Here is an 18018-nt window from a genome sequence, read left to right as displayed (position 1 = left end):
ACTCCTGTGGGAGGCCTCTGTGACTTAACTATTCTCTTCAGCTTGTGGGTTTCCCACCCGGTGGGTATGGGGCCTAATTATATCGTGAGCACGCCCCTCCTACCGTCCTGCTGTGGTTCCCTCTCTATATTTCCAGTTGCAGACGATCTTCTTTGCTAAGTTCCACTCACTTTTCTCAATGGTTGTCTCGCAGTCAGTTGTGGTTTCGCTGTGGTCGCGAGGAGAGCTCGCGGTCCTGCCACTCGGCCCATTGAAGCTATTCTACTTCTGGTTTAATTTCAAAAAATCCAACTTAAAATTTTTTCTTCCCATCCCTCCTCCATTAGATGAAAAGCTGTTTTTAGGACAAGGACAGTATCTAAGGCTTGACATGTAAAACCTCAACAAATATTTTAAAAATCAACTGTGGAAGCAGAAATGAAAAGGTTCCAGTTCTCCAGCATTTCACTTGGTAACATTTGTATTAGCTATCTATTGCTGCAAAATAAGTTGCCCTAAAGTAACTTCCTCTGATGAGGGAGGAGAAGAAATACAATGTGCTTTAAAGTAAAAATCCATTATTAGTGGAGTGCAGTAAAGCAGAAGGAACAGAGATATGGAGCAGCCAAAGTGGGTCAAATTCAGGACTCTAGATTTTGGGCCAACTTCTCTGAGCTTTAGTTTCATCATCAGAAAATATGGTAGCACTATCACTGAAAATGTGTAGGATTAAATGAAAGAACATGTAAAACACCTGTAACCATGCATAGCATATATTAGGGGCTCAATGAATGCCATTTCCATGAGTCTGAGTGTCCGTATTTGTAAACTGTGTTCTCAGAGTAGGGTTGTTGAACGTGTGAAAATAGATAAATAGATAAACTGTGCCCTGTGGTAAGCATGTTTTATTTATTTCAGATGTACTCAGAATATTAACTCCTCTAAATATCCATAGAACCTATAAATCATGTTATGGTTATAAGAGACAGACAGATATCTATACACAACTTTTGGGGGGTTCTTATTTTTGTTTAAAAAAGTAAAATCTATCTTGCTTCTCCAACTGATGATTTGGTTATTTTTTGCAAAAAGGCTACCTGTGAATCAGTGCAATATTAAAGGAAGACAGAAAAGAAAGTCAAGATGGGACAGATGAAACAACCTTTGGACCTCTGTATTCAGTGAGGTAGGGTGAAAACTGGTAACTGGAGATAAGAAATTTCAAATTTTCTTTGTATCTGAGTGACCACCAAATAGGAGATTCAAGTAGTTTCATGCTCTTAGGGAACCACTTATTTATTTAATATATAGAATTCCTAACATAATTAATATTAAAAACTCACATTTCTATTGTAACACCAAGGGTTTGTGTTATGATTTTCCTAGAATTTGATGAATACTTATCACCATGAATATTGCAAAAGACATTGGAGAGACACACTCTCACACTTTTCACTTCTGCTTACGTATCATTGACCAAAAGAGTCATGTCTATGGATAAGTTCAAGGGAGAAGAAAAGTATACAATTCTTCTGTGAGCAACAGTAATATCTACCACAGTCTATTCTGAATAGAAAACATATAGGTATTAGTCTCATGGTTCCCTCATTCTCTTTACTTACAGGGCCATGAAAGAACTTCAAATTCAGAATATAGGCTGAAAACTATTTGGTTTAAATTCATTTAACATTCCTATTTCCCTAACTATATGCCAGTGTTTCTAAGTGTTTATACACATTTACTCATTTATTCCTCAAGATAATTTTCAGAAGTCAGTATTTTTATCCCTATTTATAGATGAGGAAGATACAGAGAGGTTAAACTGTTGTCCCAATGGCACACAACTGGAGAGAGCCTGACTCCAGAATCCATAGTCCTAACCAGTGCACACATAAACACACAATACTGAGACAGTTTCAGAGAGAGAAGTCCCTTAAAAATCTTTTTTTTTTTTTCCTTTTTTAACAAAAGAACTGTGGGCCAGGCTTTGAGCTGGGTATTCCATGAGTACTGGTCAGTCCTCATGGAATGTTTGTGTCAGAATGCAGCCATTAGGCAGGAAGACCACTGCTGAACTTAAGAATCTTCACAATGCACCAAAATGTTTCAGTACTGCGCGCATTAGGAATGAGTATCCTATTCATTTCATATTTCTGCCCTGTTTCTACATACAGCCCTAATATACAAGTAACTTCTGTTCAGGGTTTGACCTTTGTCCAACAAGGTTTGAGCCAAAAACTCAAGAATGTGTTATTTTCCTCTTTTGAAGAAAATGTTAACTTTGTATGATAGTTGCATGTGACAAAAAGAATGCAAATGTACAAATCATTTATATGTGTTGACTCTTTTGTCTTATACTATACAGCCTTCTATTTTTGATATTTTGCACCTTCCTACTAATAGCTGATAAGAATTCATTTTAATAGCCAATAAGAATTCATTTATAAAGAAGACAAAAGCCAGAAACCGTAAGTAATTTCTTATCCTCTGAAAATAATTTAACTTCAGTTCTGTTTTTTCAGGAACCCAATTCTACATCAGGTGCTGCCATCTACTTGAATGATATGATCATCTACAATAGAGGTTGGCAAAAGATAGCTTGCAAGTCAAATATGGCCTGCTACCTATTTTTTATAAATAAAAAATTTCAACCTTTGGTTTATGAAGATACCAGTTGCTGAACCATTGAAAATAAGTAAGGTATTTTAGAGGTTCTTTATTCTGTTGATCTGTGTTCTGCTTCACCTCTCAAATCACTACTCATGCATGCTCAGAGATGGGCCAACTGAAAATACAGCTTGCAAAGCTCCTAGCCCTATTAAATCATGAAAGCCCATATCCATGATAAAATTAACCTCACTATTGGATAATAACCATGAGTATAAAACTTTTTAATCATCTTTGTTTTATGGTGCTCTGCCAAGCACTAGTCCTATTTCTGTTTATTCCTGCTTTAAAGTAGTTCCCAGTCTAAGACACTTAATACTAAGACAGTTTCATGTTACAGTCTAAATGAAATTAATATTTAAATTGCTAATAATGAAAGAAGAAATCAGAATTTGTTTTTAGATATCTTGGTATCTATTTGCCCTGAAAATTTTGAGGAAAATTACAAATAGCAAACTTTAAGAAAGAATTATAATGAAACTTACTTACCAGGAAGTTGTGTCAGAGAGCTTGCTTTAAAAATCATCCTATTTAATTTTGGCAGTAAATAGTGGGCAAATATTGTAGACATTCTTATTAGCTGCAAGTCAAGCTTAATTAAGGAAACAAAATACTGAATTGCAAAGGCAAACAGAATTGATGCCTAATATTTTTTGCTCTGAGTTTAGTATACTAGCTGGCTTAAACTCTGGGTGACATACACAATTAAAACCAAATAAAAGACTTGACAATTTGCTTATCTGGACTCTTGCTCCTTTTTATGTTGCCAAAATTACCACCTTGCCATCATCTCTGCAAAATAAATCAAGCAGAAGTTCCTGTTGATATAATGAATATTTTACTTTTTTTCAGGTGAGATCATTTCTGTATCTTCTGTAAGTATAAGGTAAATTAATGAAGCAAATCACTTAAAATGGTATGTCCTATTAACTAATGTTCATAAAGAAGAAAATTCAATATCTGAAGTTTATATACTGTTATTTTAGACATTTGATTTAACTGATCAATTTCCAATCAAGGCAATAGTGTCAAAAACTGAATTGTTTTTCTTATAAATTTTTCATAATAAAAAAATTGAAACATGCAGAAAAAATGAACAGAAATGAATACATATCACCAAGATTCAGCAATAGGTAATACTTGTAATTGCATTTGCTTGCTTTGTCTCTAGTATTTTAAAATCTAGGATAGTATCCTACCTTTTAATTTATTTATGTATTTAGTTAATTACATTGACTCTTAAAAAAGACTAATTTTCTCACAGTTTATACAACATTTTGAATGTATGTGATTATTTCCTTCTTTCACCTTTTCTTTCTATTTCTAGAGGAAAGTTGGCCTCAAGACTAGATTTACAGTAAACATTTTGGAAACACTATTTCATAGGTAATGCTGTGTGCTTGCTTTGCATCATATCAAGAGGCACACAATGTCAGCTTATCCCAGTATTAGTGATGCTAAGTTTGATCATCCAGTTGATTTGATGACCAACAGACCTCTCTCCATTATAAGGTTATACTTTTCTTTAGCAACATTTATGTATCTTATATTACAGAAACATATTACCTAATGATTTTAGCTTTTACAAAGGAACTGTGCCTGAATTACTTATTTTATAAGGGCGTTGGAACTGTGATTTTTGTAATACTATTATTCTATGTTTATTAACTGATGCTTTTTTGTGAAAAAATTATTTTTCCTTCCAAAAATTGCTCACCACCTTCCTTTTAATAACGAGCTGTCAGAGTAAAGAATTGGTGTAATAGTAAGTGACTCTATATTCCAGTTTATCCAGTACAGTCCTGGCTATGTCCTACATAATACTGCTGTGCTCCTGTTCTGTTCATTCTCAAACATTTAACAGATTAAACAATAAATTCTAAGATTATTCCATGTATTAGTCACCTTGAATTTCTCTCTCCCTCTTAACACTTAGGATTCTCAAAATGAGAGACTTTAATTTACTCAATGTTTAACAAATAATTCACTATACCTTTTGATAGCCAAATCTTTTATATGCAAACAATTACATTACCCCTTTCAATACACAAATCCCGATACTCAAGTCTCAAAACTGGCACTCTAAGTCCCTTAAAAACGCTTTGTGTCCCTTTGACATAACTCCAGTTTTAATTAAATTTTTGCTTTATGGCATAATAAGATGTTACAGCTTCACCTTGTATTTTCTATGCTCAAACTCTAAATTCAACCATTTCCTCAAGGATCTCTGATTTTTTTTTATTGGGAATTGGTAGTAAGAAACCAAGATCAGTGTGTAAGGGGGTATTCATTTTTTTCTGAAGTGTTATTACTTTCAGAACATTTCAGTGGATAAATCTAGGATATATGTAAATATAAATATAAGTAAGTATTGTATTATTTCAAATTCAAATTTAACATTACAGTGCTTTTCCTAATTTCTTTGATTTTTTAATTTATATTTTTTTACACTGAAATTCTTGGTTTCTAATTAGCACATTTACTTTATCCTACAATATGCATAAAATGGTTACAAAATAAAAACTTTAATCTGTTTACCAACAATAAAATGGATATAGTGTTAGGATGTGTACTCAGAACACTGGGTGAAAAGTAATTTAAACATTTGTCTGGCAAAAAACACAAGTAAAGCAGAGGTAAATGATAAATGTGGAGAAAAAAATGCTTGTAGTTTTTAATCACAACAAACGGTTATTATCACAAAGCAAAAGAGCTTCTAGGTTAAGAAAATATAAAAACAAAAACATGGTAGATATACAAGCAGTTAACCAAATAATAAATGCAAATAACTCTTAACATTTTTAAACAGACTTAACTTGACTATAATAAGGAAAATGTAAATTAAAACTATTGAGGCATACATTTTGACTTACCTATACTGGCAAAATCCAAAAATTTGACAAAATCTATTGGCAGGGCTGCAGGGATAGATACAATCACATATATTGCTGGTAACAATGCAAAATAGTGTAATTCTTTATTGACAAGATTAGGAAATACCTGCCAAAATTCTACATATATTTATAAGTTCACGTAGGTAATCCAGAATTTCCCCATCTCAAGATTTTTAATTTAGCCACCTCTGTAAATCCCTTCTGTCATGTAAGGTTCTGAGGATTCACAGGTTTTGGAGATTGGGATGTGGACATTTTGGGGGATGGATTTCTGTCTACCACTCAGGGTCATAAAACAAGTAAATTAGTTAAGAAATTGAGTCATACATAATATAGTCTGATTATGATAGAAGCAAAAAAATTAGTGAAGGATAACTAGAAATTCCACAAATACTTAAAAAAATAATCAACATATTTCTAAATTGTCTTTAGGTCAAAAAAAATCACTAGGAAAATCAGAAAATATTTGGGACTAAATATAAAGAAAACAATTATATTTCAAATTTTGTGGGTTATGGCTTTAAAGTACTATTTAGAGAGCAATTTATATCTTTTAAGACTTTTATTCATTGTGTCCTCCACATTATTAATAATCTAAGCTTCCACTATAAGAAGCTAAAAAAAAGAATAAAACCTAGATAAGTTAAAGTAAATAATTAAGGTGAGAACAAACCTAAGAAAAAGAGAAAACCGACGCAACAGAGATCAACGAAATTCAAAGCTGATTCTTTGAAAATTTCTATAAAACTGATAAACATCTAGTAGATGGATCAGGGAAAAAAAGACAAATTACCAATATCAAGAATGAAATATTATTGATCTGACAATCATTAAAAGAATAAGGGAGCATGATGTATAGCTTTATCCCAGTACATTTGACTACATAAATGAATAAATTCCTTGAAAGGCATAAATTACAACTCAGAGAAACAGACAACAGATATACTTCTATATTTATTAAAGAAGTTAAATTTACTTCTGAAAAGCTCTCCTAAAAGAAAACCCCAGGCTCAGATGGCTGCAGAGGAAAATTCTATTGAATTTTTAAGGAAGAAATAATACCAAACCTACACAAATTCTTTTAGAAAACAGAAGAGGATACAATACCTTCCAAAGTATGTGTCCAGCATTATCCTGATACCATATCCTGACAAAAGCATTACAAGAAAAAGAAAAGAAAAAGCTAGACACCAAAATCCCTCATTAAACTAGATACAAAAAAATCCTTAACCAAATAATAGAAACTCAAATCAAGTAATATAAAAAACAAATAACACATAATGATCAAGTAGTATTATCCCTGGATTGTAAGAGTAACATTCTCAGTCAGTTATTGTCCATGTAATGGAGAAAAGAATATGATCATGACAATAGATGTAAAAATATTTTTACAAAATGCATCTTCTATTAATTCTGAAAGCTCTCAGCCAAATGTATATACTACAGCAACAGAAGGAAACATTAAGCTGACATCACACTTGCTGGGAAAGATTAGTTTCCTGCTCAATGACTGGGAATAAGGGTAAGAGTGTCTGCTCACATGATATTCTCCATTGTGTTGTAGCCTGTGCAATAAAATAAGAAAGAAAGATTTTATACACACACACACACACACACACACACACATACATAAAGATATATAGGTATCTGAGAAAGAAACACATAAAACTTTTTATTTTTTTTTGGATACATCATGATGTACATAGTAATTACTAAGGACATTACAAAAAACCCCACTGCCTAACTAGTAAGTGACTATAACACCATCACATGACACAAGAGCAGTATACCAAAATCAACTGTGTTTCTAGATGGTAGCAATGAACAATTAAAGCAGCATCAAAAAACAAAGTGCTTAGAGATATTTTACAAGTATGTACAATATCTGTACAATGAAAACGATCAAAGATTGCTGAATGAAGTAGAAAAAGATATACATAATTTGGGAGCCATAAAATGTTAATGAATTGGAAGACTGAATATTGCTAAGGTTTTGATTCTTTCTAAATTTATTTACAGATTTAACACTACCCCAATTAAAATCCCAATAGACATTTTAAAAGAAATTGTCAAACTCATTCTATAGTTTATATATAGTGAAATATGAAATGTAGAATTCTGAAAAAATGAATGCATTTGGAGGACTTACACTCCCTGATTTCAAGCCTTACTACAAATCTACAGTAGTCAAGGTAGTATGATATTGGCATAAATGTAGACATTTACATAAATGGAATAGAATTAAAAGTTTAGAAATAGATTATGTATGATCATATAGTTAATTTTGGAAAATTACAAAAATGAGTCAATGAAGAAAAAATTATCTTTTCAATAAACTGTGCCAAAATAACTGAATATCTGTATGGAAAAATGAGCTTTGGCATTTTCCTCATATCATAAACAAAATTTGATTCAAAATGGATTACAGAACTTAACAAAAAAGTTAAAACTCAAGGTTCTAGAAGAAAAATGACAAAATCTTTGTAACCTTGGGTAAGGCAAAAGTTGCATTGATAGGACACAAAAAATATTAGTCACAAAAGAAAAATATTTTGTAATTGAATTTTACCAAAATTAAAAACTTCTGCTTGTCAGAAAATACCATTAAGAAAATTAAATGGCAAGTCACAGATGAGGAGAAAGTATCTGAAAAAATACTTTTTCTATTAAAAGTATCATTGCATTCTACACACTAACAATAAAATACCAGAAAAAGAAATAAAGGAAATAGTCCCACTTACCATCACATCAAAAAGAATTAAATACCTCGGAATAAACCTATTTAGGGAAGCAAAATGCCTATACTCTGAAACCTGTGACAATGATGAAAGAAACTGAAGATGACACAAACAGATGGAAAGATACACCATGCTCTTGGATTGGAAGATTTAATATTGTTAAAATGATCATATTATCCAAGGCAATGTAAAGAGTCAATGCAATCCCTATCAAATTACAAATGGTGCTTATCACAGAAGTGGAACAAAAATTTTTAGTATTTGTATGGAAACACAAAAGACTCCAAATAGCCAAAGCAATCCTGAGAAAGAATGGAGCTGGAGGAATCATGCTCCCTGGCTTGATTGTACTATGAAGCTACAGTAAGCAAAACATTATGGTACTGGCAAAAGGACACATAAATCAATGGAAAAGGATAGAGAGCCCAGGAATGAACCCACATACTTATGTTCAATTAGTCTTTGACAAAGGAGGCAAAACTATACAATGGAGAAAAGTAAGTGATGCTGGGAAAACTCTACGTGTTAAAAAAATGAAGTTAGAACATTCTCTACTATCAAATACAAAACTAAACTCAAAATAGATTAAAGACCTAAATGTAAGACCAGGTGCTATAAAACTCCTGGAGGAAAACATAGGCAGAACACACTTTGACATAAATCAAAGAAACATTTTTTTCAATTCATGTCCTAGAGTAATGGAAATAAAAACAAACATAAGCAAATGAGATCTAATTAAAGTTAAAAGCATTTGTACAACAAAAGAAATCACAAAAAAATGTAAAAAAAAAAAAAAACCCCTACAGAATGGGAGATAATATTTGCAAATGATGCTACTGACAAGGGATTAATTTCCAAAATATACAAACAGCTCATACAACTCAATATCAAAAAAACCCAAACAACCCAATCAAAAGAAATGGGCAGAAGACCTAAACAGACATTTCTCCAAACATACTAATGGCCAACAGGCACAAGAAAAGAAGCTCAAATATCACTATTAGAGAAATGCAAATCAGAACTACAATGACGTACCACCTCACACTGGTCAGAATGGCCATCATTAAAAAGTCTACAAATAATAAATCCTGGAGAGGGTGTGGAAAAGGAACCCTCCTACACTGTTGGTAGGAATATCAATTGATACAGCCACTATGGAGAACCATATGGACGTTCCTTTAAAAACTGAAAATAGAGTCACCATATATAATGCAGCAACTGCACTCTTGGGCATGTATCTGGAAAAAACTCTTAACTCGAAAAGATACATGCACCCCAATGTTCACAATAGCATTGCTTACAATACCCAAGACATGGAAACAACCTAAATTTTCACTGACAGATAAGTTGATAAAGATGTGATTTATATATATAATGGAATATTACTCAGCCATAAAAGAGAATGAAATAATGCCATTTGCAGCAACATGGACTGACCTAGAGATTATCATATTAAGTAAATCAGACAGAAAGACAAATACCATATGATATCACTTGTATGTGGAATTTTTAAAAAATGATACAAATGAACTTATTTCAAAACAGAAACAGACTCACAGAAATGGAAAACAAACTATGGTTACCAAAGGGGAAAGGATAATGGGAGGGATAAATTGCGAGTTTGTGATGAACAGATATATACTACTATATATGAAATAGATAAACAATAAGGACCTACTATATTGCACAGGGAACTATATTCAATATCTTATAATAACCTATAATGGAAAAGAATCTGAAAAAGTGTGTGTGTGTGTGTGTGTATATATATCTGAATCACTTAGCTGTACAACTGAATCTAACAACACCATAACTCAACTATACTTCAATTAATATATACTATATATAGTAGTCATGAGCATTAAAAAAATGTACCATAAATATCTCTTCCTTAAGTAGAATGTTGGCCTCCAAAACCTTTCAACTTATCAATATATTTTTATTTTCTTTACATTAAAAATATTTTGATATATATGGCTCTTCTAATAAGCTAATGGTTCTATAATGTTGGAAGAATAAAAGGCAGTCCTTAAAGAAAATAGGAATACAGCTTTTAGTCCAGCCAGATGGAACTAACCTTAATTTAAATTATGTGAATAATCAAAAATTGACTAAAATGAAGGCTACTATTTTGAGAACTGAAAAAAAATTTTGAATGCTTATTCTGATCTCCCACTTTGAAAAAGTCATTTGTACATTCACTGAACTTATACCCTAGGTAATAATGTCTCGGATTCTTCTTTATGATTGGGTCTGACTGCCAAATTCAGATACTCTTATGTGGATATATATTTTTTAAGACATCACAGAATACAGAGGAAACAATTTGCTTCCTGTTTCCTGTTTCATTTTCCTCTCTTTCTTTTTGTACCTTCTGTGGGTTATTGGAACACTTTTTAAGGATTCCCTTATTTTTATTTATAGAATTTTTAGTTTTAGTAGTGGTATAACAATGTGTGTATTTGACATACCACAATATGCTATTGTCAGCATTTTACCACTTTGAGTAAAATTTAGAAAGTTTACTTCCACTTGGGTCCTTTTAGCCTCCCTACATTTTAAATACAATTTTTAGATTTTACTCCATATACTTTGAGAAACATTATGTTGTATTATAATTTTTTTGCTTTAATCATCAAAAACAGTAAGTACCTCATGAGAAAGAGAATTTTCTATTTTATATTCCCACATATTTTTACCCATTCTGATGTTACTTCCTCCTGAAGTTCAAAGCCTTTATTATGATTTTCTTTCTAAGAACTTCATTTAGTCATTCTTTAACAACAGCTTTGCTTGCAATAAATGTTCTTAGTTTTCCTACTTCTGAGAATATTTTCATTTCCCCTTCAGTTTTTCTAAGCACTGTTTTTTTTGTTTGCTTGTTTTATAACAATTTGTTTTGGTTTTTTTGTGGGGGAGGTAATTAGGTTTTTATTTATTTCTAATGGAAGTACTGGGGATTGAACCAAGATCTTATGCATGCTGAGCACACGCTCTACCAATGAGCTATACTCTCTCCCTTCCCCTTCAGTTTTGAAGGATATTTTCACCAGATACAGATTTTGCAGTTGAGTTCTTTTCTTTCAACACTTGAAAAATATTGTCACTTGCTTCTGGCCCCCAAGGTTTTAGGTAAGAAAGGGGCTTTCATTTAAGTTGATGTTTTCCTATAAGCAGTATGTGACTTGGTTAAGTGTGCTTAACTGTTATTTGTGTCATATTCTTTAAAATTTACTAGTTAAAGAAGAATGTCGAGATTTTTCTGGTATGATGTGAATTCTACATCATGTAAGCAGAAGATATAAAATATTGTCAGTATTCTTTCACTGAAAACTCCTATGTTATTTTCTTGTTTAGGGGGAAGAGCTCTACTTTAGTGAAATAATCCCTTGTTCCTCTATGAAAACCTTTTGGATGATGGAAGTTAGAGGAGAGAGGGGAGGTAGAGAGTGACTAATGTCAAAAAAGAGGATAGAATTAAGAAACCGAAAGTGGTCCAAAGAGGTTTATGGATTTGCAGTCTAGAATGTATTCTTTTCTAAATGTTTTTGTTCTCTTAATCTTATCTGTTTGTTCTAATAAATAAGAATGACCTAGGACAGTTCAGACTTTCATAGAAAAGAACTGTGCCCTCTATTTAAAGTTTAAGAACTATTCTTTTTTTTCCAAAGAGTTACAGCAAAAGCAATGATGATATGGTAAAAGCAGGGAAGATGTACAAATAAGCTCCTGTAACTCTCCTTGGGGATGCACACCCCAATTCCCATGACCTTTTTGAAATTCTCACCTGAGTTGGTTCAAAAATTCCTTTCTTCAGTTATGTTCAGTTTGCAAGCAGAATTTAGTGGCAACACAGAAGACAGGATGTATGGCTGAAGAATTAGAAAAGGATTTTCATTCTTAGAAGAGACAGTAGCAATAAAAGACATTAAGATATAGAGTAAGTCAGGATGTGAGTATAAGATCCACTTATAAGTACTCAGACAGATTTAAGGCAGTGCATAGTAGACTCTGGTAGGATTAACAAAAGGGCTTCCAAGAATAATCAGTGCATTGTTCTACAATTGTCTTACTCAAGAACCAAAGTGTAAAAGGACCTATCTCAAAAGACTCAGGGATGAGGCTTTTGGAACATGGTGTGAATCCCAGTTATATTCATAGGAAACCGATAAAGGATTTAGGAAGGCTGTATAAAAAACGCTACCACTAGCTTCCACTTAAAGGACCAGAAACAGTTTATAGTAAAAGGAGGTCTCAGGCTTCAAAATTTCTATGATGAAGAAGCAGAATGATAGATATTCAGGAGCAAACAAATAATATTTTTTCATTTGTTGGATATTTTCAGAGCATTATACCCCCCCAAAATAGGATATACATTCTTTTCAAGTGCACATGTAACATTTTCTAGGATTGATCATGTACTTGGGCACAAAAGAAGCCTCAACAGTTTTAAGAAGATAGAAATTATCTCAAGCATCTTTACTGACCACAGTGCCATGAAACTAGAAATCAACTACAGAGAAGCAAAGAAAAAAAGGAAAGCATGGAGATTCAACAACATGCTATTAAAAAACCAATGGGTCAATGAGGAAATCAAAGTTGATATTAAAAAATACCTTGAGACAAATGAGAATTAAAACACAACCACACAAAATTTATGGGACACAGCAAAGGCAGTGCTAAGAGGGAAGTTTATAGCGATACAGACCTTCCTCAAAAAATGAAGAACAATCTCAAACAATCTAACCCACCAGCTAAAAGAATTAGAAAAAGAACAAAAACCCCCAGAAGGCAGCAGAAGGAAGGAAATAATAAAGATCGGGAAGGAAATAAATAAAATAGAGATTTAAAAAACCATAGAAAAAAAATCAAACCAAAAGCTGGTTTTTTGAAAAAGTAAATAAAATTGACAAACCTCTGGTAAAACTCACAAAGAAGAAAAAAGAGAGAGCACAAATAAGCAAAATAAGAAAGGAAAAGGGAGAAATTACAACAAATAACATAGAAATACAGAATATCATATGAGAATATTATGAAAAACTATATGGAACCAAAATGGATAACCTAGAGGAGATGGACAAGTTTCTGCAATCATACAGTCCACCAAGACTGAACCAAGAAGAAACGGACCACTTGAACAAACCGATCACTAGAAATGAAATCAAATTAGCAATAAAAAAAACCTCCCTACAAATAAAAGTCCAGGCCCAGACGGCTTCACTGGGGAATTCCACCAAACATACAAAGAAGAACTCATACCAGTCCTTCTCAAACTTTTCCAGAAGATTGAAAAGGAGGGAATACTCCCAAACTCATTCTATGAAGCCACCATCACCCTGATACCAAAACCAAGCAAAAGACACTACCAAAAAAGATGAACATAGATGCAACAATCCTCACCAAAATATTAACAAATAGAATCCAACAGCACATAAAAAATATACATCATGATCAAGTGGGGTTCATCCCAGGGACACAAGGGTGGTTCAACATATGCAAATCAATCATTGTAATACATCACATCAACAAGAGAAAGGACAAAAACCACTCAATAGATGATCATCTCAATAGATGCAGAAAAAGCATTTGATAAAATTCAACACCCATTTAGAGATAAAAACTCTCACCAAAGTGGGTATAGAGGGAACATATCTTAACATCATAAAAGCTATATATGACAAACCTACAGCTGGCATAGTACTTAACAGTGAAAAACTCAAAAGCTTCCCACTAAAATCTGGGACAAGACAAGGATGCCCACTATCACCACTCCTATTCAACATAGTCTTGGAAGTTCTAGCCACAGCGATCAGGCAAGAGAGAAATAAAAGGGATCCAAATTGGAAAAGAAGAGGTAAAAGTGTCACTATATGCCGATGACATGTTACTATATATAGAAAACCCTAAAAGGTCCACACAAAAGCTACTAGAGCTGATTGAAGAATTCAGCAAGGTAGCAGGTTACAAGATTAACGTTCAAAAATCAGTGGCATTTCTTTACACTAATGATGAATCAACAGAAAAAGAAAGTAAAGAAACAATCCCCTTTAAAATAGCACCCAAAGTAATAAAATACCTAGGAATAAATCTAACCAAGGAGGTGAAAGAATTATACACAGAAAACTATAAACCATTGATGAAGAAATTAAAGACTTAAAAAAATGGAAAGATATCCCATGCTCCTGGATTGGAAGAATCAATACTGTTAAAATGGTCACAATGCCCAAGGCAATCTACAGATTTAATGCATTAAATCAAATTACCCAGGACATATTTCACAGAACTAGAACAAATCATAATAAAATTTATATGGAACCCCAAAGACCTAGAATTGCCAAAGCATTACTGAAGAAAAAGAAAGAGGCTAGAGGAATAACTCTCCCAGACTTCAGACAATACTACAGAGCTACAGTAATCAAGACAGCATAACAAAACAGACATATAGACCAATGGAACAGAACAGAGAGCCCAGAAATGAACCCACAAACTTTTGGTCAACTAATCTTTGACAAAGGAGGCAAGAATATACAGTGGAATAAGACAGTCTCTTCAGCAAGTGGTGTTGGGAAAACTGGACAGCAGCATGTAAAGGGAATTAGTGAAGCTTGAACACTTCCTTACATCATACACAAAAATAAACTCAAAATGGATCAAAGACTTAAACATAAGACAAGATACAATAAACCTCCTAGAAGAAAATAAAGGCAAAACATTATCTGACATACATTTCAAAAATGTTCTCCTTGGACAGTCTACCCAAGCAATAGAAATAAAAGCGAGAATAAATAAATGGGACCTAATGAAACTTACAAGCATCTGCACAGCAAAGGAAACCATAAGTAAAACAAAAAGACAACCTACAGAACAGGAGAACATTTTTGCAAATGAAACTGACAAAGGCTTGATCTCCAGAATATATAAGCAGCTCGTACAACTTAATAAGAAAAAAACAAACAACCCAATCCAAAAATGGGTAGAAGACTTAAACAAGCAGTTCTCCAAGGAAGAAATACAAATGATCAATAGGCACATGAAAAAATGCTCAATATCACTAATTATCAGAGAAATGCAAATCAAAACTACAATGAGGTATCGCCTCACACCAGTCAGAATGGCCATCATTCAAAAATCCACAAGTGACAAATGCTGGGGATGCTGTGGAGAAAAGGGAACCCTCCTACACTGCTGGTGGGACTGCAGTTTGGTGCAGCCCACTGTGGAAAACAGTATGGAGATTCCTCAAAAGACTAGGAATAGACTTACCATATGACCCAGGAATCCTGCTCCTGGGCATATATCCAGAAGGAACCCTACTTCAAAATGACACTTGCACCCCAATGTTCATAGCAGCACTATTTACAATAGCCAAGACATGGAAACAGCCTAAATGTCCATCAACAGATGACTGGATGAAGAAGTGGTATATTTATACAATGGAATACTATTCAGCCATAAAAGCCGACAACATAACACCATTTGCAGCAACATGGATGTTCCTGGAGAATGTCATTCTAAGTGAAGCTAGAAAGAGAAAGAAAAATACCATATGACATCGCTCATATGTGGAATCTAAAAAAAAAAACCGCAAAACATAAATATAAAACAGAAACAGATTCATAGACATAGAATACAAACTTGTGGTTGCCAAGAGGGATGGGGGTGGGAGGGACAGACTGGGATTTCAAAATGTAGAATAGATAAACAAGATTATACTGTATAGCACAGGGAAATATATACAAGATCTTATGGTAGCTCACAGAGAAAAAAATGTGACAATGACTATATATGTTCATGTATAACTGAAAAATTGTACTCTACACTGGAATTTGACACAACATTGTAAAATGATTATAACTCAAAAAAAGTTAAAAAAATATTTTTTTCATTTTTATCAACTTTATTGAGGATATATATATACATACACACATATATATGCACATACATATATATGCATACATATATATAAGCCCTATATGCTATATATAATTGTATAGTTCACTGAATTTTGACAGATGTATATACCCATGTATCTGTCACCATATTCAAGATTTAATACATTTCCATTTTCCTAAAAAATTTATTTCACCAGTTTATCTCCATCCATTTCTGTACTACATGTTAACTACTGTCTCATTTTTAACACTATTGATGAAATTTAACTTTTCTAGAGTTTCATATAAATGAAAACACTAAATTTTATCAAAGTTTTCATATAAATGGAATCATACAGTTTAAACTGGTTTTGCTTGGCTTTTTAAAAAAATCACTATAAAGGGAGGACAAATCAGGATGGCAGATTAGAAGGATGAGGAATTCAGCTCCCACAACTAACACATCAAAAATACATCTAAATGTGGAGTCGTTTTCACTGAAAACTAACTGGAAACTGGCAGAAAGACTCCTGTACAACCAAAGCTATAAGAAAGATTCACAGGGAATCAGGTAAGAAGGTTAGAGAAGTGATCAAGTTACCACATAAGCCTTGGGAAGAGACTCAGGGAGAATGGGAGATTACACAGGCAGAGACCCTCCTTGGAGAGTGAGCCATCTTAACCACATATTGGGTGCCCTATCCCTAGGGTCTGACAAAGGGAAGATGAGGCCTCTTGGCTGGTTGGAAGGCCAGTGGGACTATCAAGAAGGCTGTGGGAAGCCTGGACTCTGCTTGTGAGGAGAACGCAAATGCTTGCTTACTCCCAAAACAAGGTGTAGGGGGCAGAGTGAAATTGAAACTGCTGACGTATTTCCCATGACCACCCTGATGTGTACCTCAGCCTGAGCTGAGCTGATGCTCCAGCACTGCTTGCCTCATGTCACATCACAGGTTCATACTGGAGTGAAGGCTGCCACAACCAAAGGAAAAGTCTGTCTGGCTGTGAGATGCTGATGCAGCTCAAACCCTAAGTGGCATCTGAACAGGGAGGGAGCAGCCATTACTGGTGATTGCACAAGCAGCACAACAGAGGCAGTCCAGACCTTTGACAGTGGCCAGATTGCCACAGCCTGCACCCTGACTTTTGCTGAATACCATACTTAACGCTCTTGCTCCAGCACTACTTCCTTCTGGGTCAAGGGTGCTTGTGCTGGAATGGGGAAGTCACAGAGTTAAAGGGAACTAAGCCAGCATGGACCCAACCTTCAGAGCTTCTACTCCAGCAACTTGGGACCCTACCACCCCGCTGCCATAGGGCAGTAATGGCTATAGAACAGCAGCAAAGTCTAGCTTCACACATGGCTCTGCCCCTAGCCTCTCAATCTCCAGCCCCACCTCCTACCAAGGTTATAGCTACCAGCACACCCCTAGGAAAGATATAACTTGTGTTCACATCAAATCCAGCTCACCCACCAAAGACACTGGGCTCACATAGACTCTAGAGGGATGTTCTCACATAAGGACCCCATTTCAAGACCACCATAAGTAACTTTTTTTTAAACCTCATTTCATAGAGAAAGATAAGCGAAATGAGAAAGCAGAGGAATTTGTCTTAATTGAAAGAGTAAGAAAAAACACCAAAAAAAAAAAAAACTAATGAAATAGAAACCATTTACCAGATAAAGAATTCAAAACATTAATAAGAACTCTAACTGAATTAAGAAAAAGAGTATATGAACACAGTGTGACAATTTTAACAAGAAACTAGAAAATATAAAAAGGAATCAGTCAGAACTGAAGAATACAGTAACTGTAATGAAAAACACACTAGAAGGAATAAAAGCAGACTAGGTGACACAGAATAATG

General features: G+C 33.8%; 2 long non-coding RNA genes across 10 annotated transcripts in view; one reads left to right on the top strand and one right to left on the bottom strand.

Moving 5' to 3' along the window:
* LOC105071299 (uncharacterized) overlaps window positions 1–17819 on the top strand; it is a 137827-nt gene extending 120008 nt beyond the window's left edge. For 2 of the 4 annotated variants that reach the window (XR_006725901.2, XR_012510263.1), the window contains 2 exons: window positions 1072–1165; window positions 2502–17819. This is a non-coding gene — a long non-coding RNA (uncharacterized LOC105071299). Of the gene's footprint in view, window positions 1–1071 lie in introns of all 4 variants that reach the window. The other 2 variants (XR_012510261.1, XR_012510262.1) reach the window with 2 other exon arrangements.
* The window catches only part of LOC123617697 (uncharacterized), a 549026-nt gene that overhangs the window by 52231 nt on the left and 478777 nt on the right, over window positions 1–18018 (bottom strand). The window lies entirely within an intron of this gene.

This window comes from Camelus bactrianus, chromosome 11 (genome assembly GCF_048773025.1).
Source record: "Camelus bactrianus isolate YW-2024 breed Bactrian camel chromosome 11, ASM4877302v1, whole genome shotgun sequence".
Classification (NCBI taxonomy): Eukaryota; Metazoa; Chordata; class Mammalia; order Artiodactyla; family Camelidae; genus Camelus; species Camelus bactrianus.
This window is presented reverse-complemented; position numbering and strand designations above follow the sequence as displayed.